The sequence below is a fragment of the Salvelinus fontinalis genome, unplaced genomic scaffold, assembly GCF_029448725.1.
Source record: "Salvelinus fontinalis isolate EN_2023a unplaced genomic scaffold, ASM2944872v1 scaffold_1756, whole genome shotgun sequence".
Classification (NCBI taxonomy): Eukaryota; Metazoa; Chordata; class Actinopteri; order Salmoniformes; family Salmonidae; genus Salvelinus; species Salvelinus fontinalis.
Genome location: NW_026601965.1, coordinates 22,051 through 28,898, shown reverse-complemented (window position 1 = coordinate 28,898; position 6,848 = coordinate 22,051). Strand labels below are relative to the sequence as shown.

General features: G+C 44.6%; 16 non-coding genes across 16 annotated transcripts; all 16 read left to right on the top strand.

Moving 5' to 3' along the window:
- The first annotated feature begins 428 nt into the window (after positions 1-428).
- Positions 429-500, top strand: trnad-guc (transfer RNA aspartic acid (anticodon GUC)). Its single transcript has one exon. It is a non-coding gene; the product is annotated as a tRNA-Asp (tRNA).
- A 117-nt stretch (positions 501-617) lies between these two features.
- trnag-gcc (transfer RNA glycine (anticodon GCC)) lies at positions 618-688 on the top strand. Its single transcript has one exon. It is a non-coding gene; the product is annotated as a tRNA-Gly (tRNA).
- Positions 689-1,239: 551 nt separating this feature from the next.
- Positions 1,240-1,311, top strand: trnad-guc (transfer RNA aspartic acid (anticodon GUC)). Its single transcript has one exon. It is a non-coding gene; the product is annotated as a tRNA-Asp (tRNA).
- A 117-nt stretch (positions 1,312-1,428) lies between these two features.
- On the top strand, positions 1,429-1,499 carry trnag-gcc (transfer RNA glycine (anticodon GCC)). The gene has a single exon. It is a non-coding gene; the product is annotated as a tRNA-Gly (tRNA).
- Positions 1,500-2,050: 551 nt separating this feature from the next.
- On the top strand, positions 2,051-2,122 carry trnad-guc (transfer RNA aspartic acid (anticodon GUC)). Its single transcript has one exon. It is a non-coding gene; the product is annotated as a tRNA-Asp (tRNA).
- Positions 2,123-2,239: 117 nt separating this feature from the next.
- On the top strand, positions 2,240-2,310 carry trnag-gcc (transfer RNA glycine (anticodon GCC)). Its single transcript has one exon. It is a non-coding gene; the product is annotated as a tRNA-Gly (tRNA).
- A 551-nt stretch (positions 2,311-2,861) lies between these two features.
- trnad-guc (transfer RNA aspartic acid (anticodon GUC)) lies at positions 2,862-2,933 on the top strand. The gene has a single exon. It is a non-coding gene; the product is annotated as a tRNA-Asp (tRNA).
- A 117-nt stretch (positions 2,934-3,050) lies between these two features.
- trnag-gcc (transfer RNA glycine (anticodon GCC)) lies at positions 3,051-3,121 on the top strand. The gene has a single exon. It is a non-coding gene; the product is annotated as a tRNA-Gly (tRNA).
- A 551-nt stretch (positions 3,122-3,672) lies between these two features.
- Positions 3,673-3,744, top strand: trnad-guc (transfer RNA aspartic acid (anticodon GUC)). The gene has a single exon. It is a non-coding gene; the product is annotated as a tRNA-Asp (tRNA).
- A 117-nt stretch (positions 3,745-3,861) lies between these two features.
- Positions 3,862-3,932, top strand: trnag-gcc (transfer RNA glycine (anticodon GCC)). The gene has a single exon. It is a non-coding gene; the product is annotated as a tRNA-Gly (tRNA).
- Positions 3,933-4,483: 551 nt separating this feature from the next.
- trnad-guc (transfer RNA aspartic acid (anticodon GUC)) lies at positions 4,484-4,555 on the top strand. Its single transcript has one exon. It is a non-coding gene; the product is annotated as a tRNA-Asp (tRNA).
- Positions 4,556-4,672: 117 nt separating this feature from the next.
- Positions 4,673-4,743, top strand: trnag-gcc (transfer RNA glycine (anticodon GCC)). The gene has a single exon. It is a non-coding gene; the product is annotated as a tRNA-Gly (tRNA).
- A 551-nt stretch (positions 4,744-5,294) lies between these two features.
- Positions 5,295-5,366, top strand: trnad-guc (transfer RNA aspartic acid (anticodon GUC)). Its single transcript has one exon. It is a non-coding gene; the product is annotated as a tRNA-Asp (tRNA).
- A 117-nt stretch (positions 5,367-5,483) lies between these two features.
- trnag-gcc (transfer RNA glycine (anticodon GCC)) lies at positions 5,484-5,554 on the top strand. Its single transcript has one exon. It is a non-coding gene; the product is annotated as a tRNA-Gly (tRNA).
- A 551-nt stretch (positions 5,555-6,105) lies between these two features.
- trnad-guc (transfer RNA aspartic acid (anticodon GUC)) lies at positions 6,106-6,177 on the top strand. Its single transcript has one exon. It is a non-coding gene; the product is annotated as a tRNA-Asp (tRNA).
- A 117-nt stretch (positions 6,178-6,294) lies between these two features.
- Positions 6,295-6,365, top strand: trnag-gcc (transfer RNA glycine (anticodon GCC)). Its single transcript has one exon. It is a non-coding gene; the product is annotated as a tRNA-Gly (tRNA).
- The last annotated feature ends 483 nt before the right edge of the window (positions 6,366-6,848 follow it).

Here is a 6,848-nt window from a genome sequence, read left to right as displayed (position 1 = left end):
AGAGTTTGCTTTCATTTACACTTTGGACATTTACGCATTCTCAGTAGACTTTGGTGAATCCATTGTAGATTTCCAGTGTGAGGTGATTTACTTTGTGCAAGGTTTAAGTTGTTAAATGGGAAACGAATATCCAACTAGTCAGTGACAACTGTCTTGAGTTTGGCATTTGTGACAACAATGTCCTGGGATTTCCCACAAGCGCCTCACCTTCTAACCGCTATTGCCTGGCTTGTGAGCGGTATAGAGCAGAATCGATTACATGTACGTGTTCGTGCGAGTCTCAGCTTTCCAGAGACGGGTCATACTAGTTTCTAGCTCTAACCATTCAGTCTCTACAGATGTTTTTGATAGAAGGGTTAACGCCCAACACTCCACATTTAGGGTTAGTACCAATGCTCCACTTATTTTCAAATGGCCAACCCATGTGCTCCTCGTTAGTATAGTGGTGAGTATCCCCGCCTGTCACGCGGGAGACCGGGGTTCAATTCCCCGACGGGGAGGAAGGACTGTTTTGTTAGGGTGTACAATGTCACTAAGCCCACAAAGCAGAAAATATGCTTGGAATTTAAGCTTTATGATACGATTTCCAGCCTTTGGGGTTATCACTGCTTTGCAAGGCATTGGATGTTCAGTGGTAGAATTCTCGCCTGCCACGGGGGAGGCCCGGGTTCGATTCCCGGCCAATGCAGCAAGTTTTGAACATGTAATTTCGACAAGTATCAAAATCCCTGGGAAAGAAATCTCTGTTAGATTGCCAGGCTAACAGAAAACTCTGTTCTTGGTAGAATTCTCATCTGACTCTTGAAAAATCAGAGTTTGCTTTCATTTACACTTTGGACATTTACGCATTCTCAGTAGACTTTGGTGAATCCATTGTAGATTTCCAGTGTGAGGTGATTTACTTTGTGCAAGGTTTAAGTTGTTAAATGGGAAACGAATATCCAACTAGTCAGTGACAACTGTCTTGAGTTTGGCATTTGTGACAACAATGTCCTGGGATTTCCCACAAGCGCCTCACCTTCTAACCGCTATTGCCTGGCTTGTGAGCGGTATAGAGCAGAATCGATTACATGTACGTGTTCGTGCGAGTCTCAGCTTTCCAGAGACGGGTCATACTAGTTTCTAGCTCTAACCATTCAGTCTCTACAGATGTTTTTGATAGAAGGGTTAACGCCCAACACTCCACATTTAGGGTTAGTACCAATGCTCCACTTATTTTCAAATGGCCAACCCATGTGCTCCTCGTTAGTATAGTGGTGAGTATCCCCGCCTGTCACGCGGGAGACCGGGGTTCAATTCCCCGACGGGGAGGAAGGACTGTTTTGTTAGGGTGTACAATGTCACTAAGCCCACAAAGCAGAAAATATGCTTGGAATTTAAGCTTTATGATACGATTTCCAGCCTTTGGGGTTATCACTGCTTTGCAAGGCATTGGATGTTCAGTGGTAGAATTCTCGCCTGCCACGGGGGAGGCCCGGGTTCGATTCCCGGCCAATGCAGCAAGTTTTGAACATGTAATTTCGACAAGTATCAAAATCCCTGGGAAAGAAATCTCTGTTAGATTGCCAGGCTAACAGAAAACTCTGTTCTTGGTAGAATTCTCATCTGACTCTTGAAAAATCAGAGTTTGCTTTCATTTACACTTTGGACATTTACGCATTCTCAGTAGACTTTGGTGAATCCATTGTAGATTTCCAGTGTGAGGTGATTTACTTTGTGCAAGGTTTAAGTTGTTAAATGGGAAACGAATATCCAACTAGTCAGTGACAACTGTCTTGAGTTTGGCATTTGTGACAACAATGTCCTGGGATTTCCCACAAGCGCCTCACCTTCTAACCGCTATTGCCTGGCTTGTGAGCGGTATAGAGCAGAATCGATTACATGTACGTGTTCGTGCGAGTCTCAGCTTTCCAGAGACGGGTCATACTAGTTTCTAGCTCTAACCATTCAGTCTCTACAGATGTTTTTGATAGAAGGGTTAACGCCCAACACTCCACATTTAGGGTTAGTACCAATGCTCCACTTATTTTCAAATGGCCAACCCATGTGCTCCTCGTTAGTATAGTGGTGAGTATCCCCGCCTGTCACGCGGGAGACCGGGGTTCAATTCCCCGACGGGGAGGAAGGACTGTTTTGTTAGGGTGTACAATGTCACTAAGCCCACAAAGCAGAAAATATGCTTGGAATTTAAGCTTTATGATACGATTTCCAGCCTTTGGGGTTATCACTGCTTTGCAAGGCATTGGATGTTCAGTGGTAGAATTCTCGCCTGCCACGGGGGAGGCCCGGGTTCGATTCCCGGCCAATGCAGCAAGTTTTGAACATGTAATTTCGACAAGTATCAAAATCCCTGGGAAAGAAATCTCTGTTAGATTGCCAGGCTAACAGAAAACTCTGTTCTTGGTAGAATTCTCATCTGACTCTTGAAAAATCAGAGTTTGCTTTCATTTACACTTTGGACATTTACGCATTCTCAGTAGACTTTGGTGAATCCATTGTAGATTTCCAGTGTGAGGTGATTTACTTTGTGCAAGGTTTAAGTTGTTAAATGGGAAACGAATATCCAACTAGTCAGTGACAACTGTCTTGAGTTTGGCATTTGTGACAACAATGTCCTGGGATTTCCCACAAGCGCCTCACCTTCTAACCGCTATTGCCTGGCTTGTGAGCGGTATAGAGCAGAATCGATTACATGTACGTGTTCGTGCGAGTCTCAGCTTTCCAGAGACGGGTCATACTAGTTTCTAGCTCTAACCATTCAGTCTCTACAGATGTTTTTGATAGAAGGGTTAACGCCCAACACTCCACATTTAGGGTTAGTACCAATGCTCCACTTATTTTCAAATGGCCAACCCATGTGCTCCTCGTTAGTATAGTGGTGAGTATCCCCGCCTGTCACGCGGGAGACCGGGGTTCAATTCCCCGACGGGGAGGAAGGACTGTTTTGTTAGGGTGTACAATGTCACTGAGCCCACAAAGCAGAAAATATGCTTGGAATTTAAGCTTTATGATACGATTTCCAGCCTTTGGGGTTATCACTGCTTTGCAAGGCATTGGTTGTTCAGTGGTAGAATTCTCGCCTGCCACGCGGGAGGCCCGGGTTCGATTCCCGGCCAATGCAGCAAGTTTTGAACATGTAATTTCGACAAGTATCCAAATCCCTGGGAAAGAAATCTCTGTTAGATTGCCAGGCTAACAGAAAACTCTGTTCTTGGTAGAATTCTCATCTGACTCTTGAAAAATCAGAGTTTGCTTTCATTTACACTTTGGACATTTACGCATTCTCAGTAGACTTTGGTGAATCCATTGTAGATTTCCAGTGTGAGGTGATTTACTTTGTGCAAGGTTTAAGTTGTTAAATGGGAAACGAATATCCAACTAGTCAGTGACAACTGTCTTGAGTTTGGCATTTGTGACAACAATGTCCTGGGATTTCCCACAAGCGCCTCACCTTCTAACCGCTATTGCCTGGCTTGTGAGCGGTATAGAGCAGAATCGATTACATGTACGTGTTCGTGCGAGTCTCAGCTTTCCAGAGACGGGTCATACTAGTTTCTAGCTCTAACCATTCAGTCTCTACAGATGTTTTTGATAGAAGGGTTAACGCCCAACACTCCACATTTAGGGTTAGTACCAATGCTCCACTTATTTTCAAATGGCCAACCCATGTGCTCCTCGTTAGTATAGTGGTGAGTATCCCCGCCTGTCACGCGGGAGACCGGGGTTCAATTCCCCGACGGGGAGGAAGGACTGTTTTGTTAGGGTGTACAATGTCACTGAGCCCACAAAGCAGAAAATATGCTTGGAATTTAAGCTTTATGATACGATTTCCAGCCTTTGGGGTTATCACTGCTTTGCAAGGCATTGGTTGTTCAGTGGTAGAATTCTCGCCTGCCACGCGGGAGGCCCGGGTTCGATTCCCGGCCAATGCAGCAAGTTTTGAACATGTAATTTCGACAAGTATCCAAATCCCTGGGAAAGAAATCTCTGTTAGATTGCCAGGCTAACAGAAAACTCTGTTCTTGGTAGAATTCTCATCTGACTCTTGAAAAATCAGAGTTTGCTTTCATTTACACTTTGGACATTTACGCATTCTCAGTAGACTTTGGTGAATCCATTGTAGATTTCCAGTGTGAGGTGATTTACTTTGTGCAAGGTTTAAGTTGTTAAATGGGAAACGAATATCCAACTAGTCAGTGACAACTGTCTTGAGTTTGGCATTTGTGACAACAATGTCCTGGGATTTCCCACAAGCGCCTCACCTTCTAACCGCTATTGCCTGGCTTGTGAGCGGTATAGAGCAGAATCGATTACATGTACGTGTTCGTGCGAGTCTCAGCTTTCCAGAGACGGGTCATACTAGTTTCTAGCTCTAACCATTCAGTCTCTACAGATGTTTTTGATAGAAGGGTTAACGCCCAACACTCCACATTTAGGGTTAGTACCAATGCTCCACTTATTTTCAAATGGCCAACCCATGTGCTCCTCGTTAGTATAGTGGTGAGTATCCCCGCCTGTCACGCGGGAGACCGGGGTTCAATTCCCCGACGGGGAGGAAGGACTGTTTTGTTAGGGTGTACAATGTCACTGAGCCCACAAAGCAGAAAATATGCTTGGAATTTAAGCTTTATGATACGATTTCCAGCCTTTGGGGTTATCACTGCTTTGCAAGGCATTGGATGTTCAGTGGTAGAATTCTCGCCTGCCACGGGGGAGGCCCGGGTTCGATTCCCGGCCAATGCAGCAAGTTTTGAACATGTAATTTCGACAAGTATCAAAATCCCTGGGAAAGAAATCTCTGTTAGATTGCCAGGCTAACAGAAAACTCTGTTCTTGGTAGAATTCTCATCTGACTCTTGAAAAATCAGAGTTTGCTTTCATTTACACTTTGGACATTTACGCATTCTCAGTAGACTTTGGTGAATCCATTGTAGATTTCCAGTGTGAGGTGATTTACTTTGTGCAAGGTTTAAGTTGTTAAATGGGAAACGAATATCCAACTAGTCAGTGACAACTGTCTTGAGTTTGGCATTTGTGACAACAATGTCCTGGGATTTCCCACAAGCGCCTCACCTTCTAACCGCTATTGCCTGGCTTGTGAGCGGTATAGAGCAGAATCGATTACATGTACGTGTTCGTGCGAGTCTCAGCTTTCCAGAGACGGGTCATACTAGTTTCTAGCTCTAACCATTCAGTCTCTACAGATGTTTTTGATAGAAGGGTTAACGCCCAACACTCCACATTTAGGGTTAGTACCAATGCTCCACTTATTTTCAAATGGCCAACCCATGTGCTCCTCGTTAGTATAGTGGTGAGTATCCCCGCCTGTCACGCGGGAGACCGGGGTTCAATTCCCCGACGGGGAGGAAGGACTGTTTTGTTAGGGTGTACAATGTCACTAAGCCCACAAAGCAGAAAATATGCTTGGAATTTAAGCTTTATGATACGATTTCCAGCCTTTGGGGTTATCACTGCTTTGCAAGGCATTGGTTGTTCAGTGGTAGAATTCTCGCCTGCCACGCGGGAGGCCCGGGTTCGATTCCCGGCCAATGCAGCAAGTTTTGAACATGTAATTTCGACAAGTATCCAAATCCCTGGGAAAGAAATCTCTGTTAGATTGCCAGGCTAACAGAAAACTCTGTTCTTGGTAGAATTCTCATCTGACTCTTGAAAAATCAGAGTTTGCTTTCATTTACACTTTGGACATTTACGCATTCTCAGTAGACTTTGGTGAATCCATTGTAGATTTCCAGTGTGAGGTGATTTACTTTGTGCAAGGTTTAAGTTGTTAAATGGGAAACGAATATCCAACTAGTCAGTGACAACTGTCTTGAGTTTGGCATTTGTGACAACAATGTCCTGGGATTTCCCACAAGCGCCTCACCTTCTAACCGCTATTGCCTGGCTTGTGAGCGGTATAGAGCAGAATCGATTACATGTACGTGTTCGTGCGAGTCTCAGCTTTCCAGAGACGGGTCATACTAGTTTCTAGCTCTAACCATTCAGTCTCTACAGATGTTTTTGATAGAAGGGTTAACGCCCAACACTCCACATTTAGGGTTAGTACCAATGCTCCACTTATTTTCAAATGGCCAACCCATGTGCTCCTCGTTAGTATAGTGGTGAGTATCCCCGCCTGTCACGCGGGAGACCGGGGTTCAATTCCCCGACGGGGAGGAAGGACTGTTTTGTTAGGGTGTACAATGTCACTGAGCCCACAAAGCAGAAAATATGCTTGGAATTTAAGCTTTATGATACGATTTCCAGCCTTTGGGGTTATCACTGCTTTGCAAGGCATTGGTTGTTCAGTGGTAGAATTCTCGCCTGCCACGCGGGAGGCCCGGGTTCGATTCCCGGCCAATGCAGCAAGTTTTGAACATGTAATTTCGACAAGTATCCAAATCCCTGGGAAAGAAATCTCTGTTAGATTGCCAGGCTAACAGAAAACTCTGTTCTTGGTAGAATTCTCATCTGACTCTTGAAAAATCAGAGTTTGCTTTCATTTACACTTTGGACATTTACGCATTCTCAGTAGACTTTGGTGAATCCATTGTAGATTTCCAGTGTGAGGTGATTTACTTTGTGCAAGGTTTAAGTTGTTAAATGGGAAACGAATATCCAACTAGTCAGTGACAACTGTCTTGAGTTTGGCATTTGTGACAACAATGTCCTGGGATTTCCCACAAGCGCCTCACCTTCTAACCGCTATTGCCTGGCTTGTGAGCGGTATAGAGCAGAATCGATTACATGTACGTGTTCGTGCGAGTCTCAGCTTTCCAGAGACGGGTCATACTAGTTTCTAGCTCTAACCATTCAGTCTCTACAGATGTTTTTGATAGAAGGGTTAA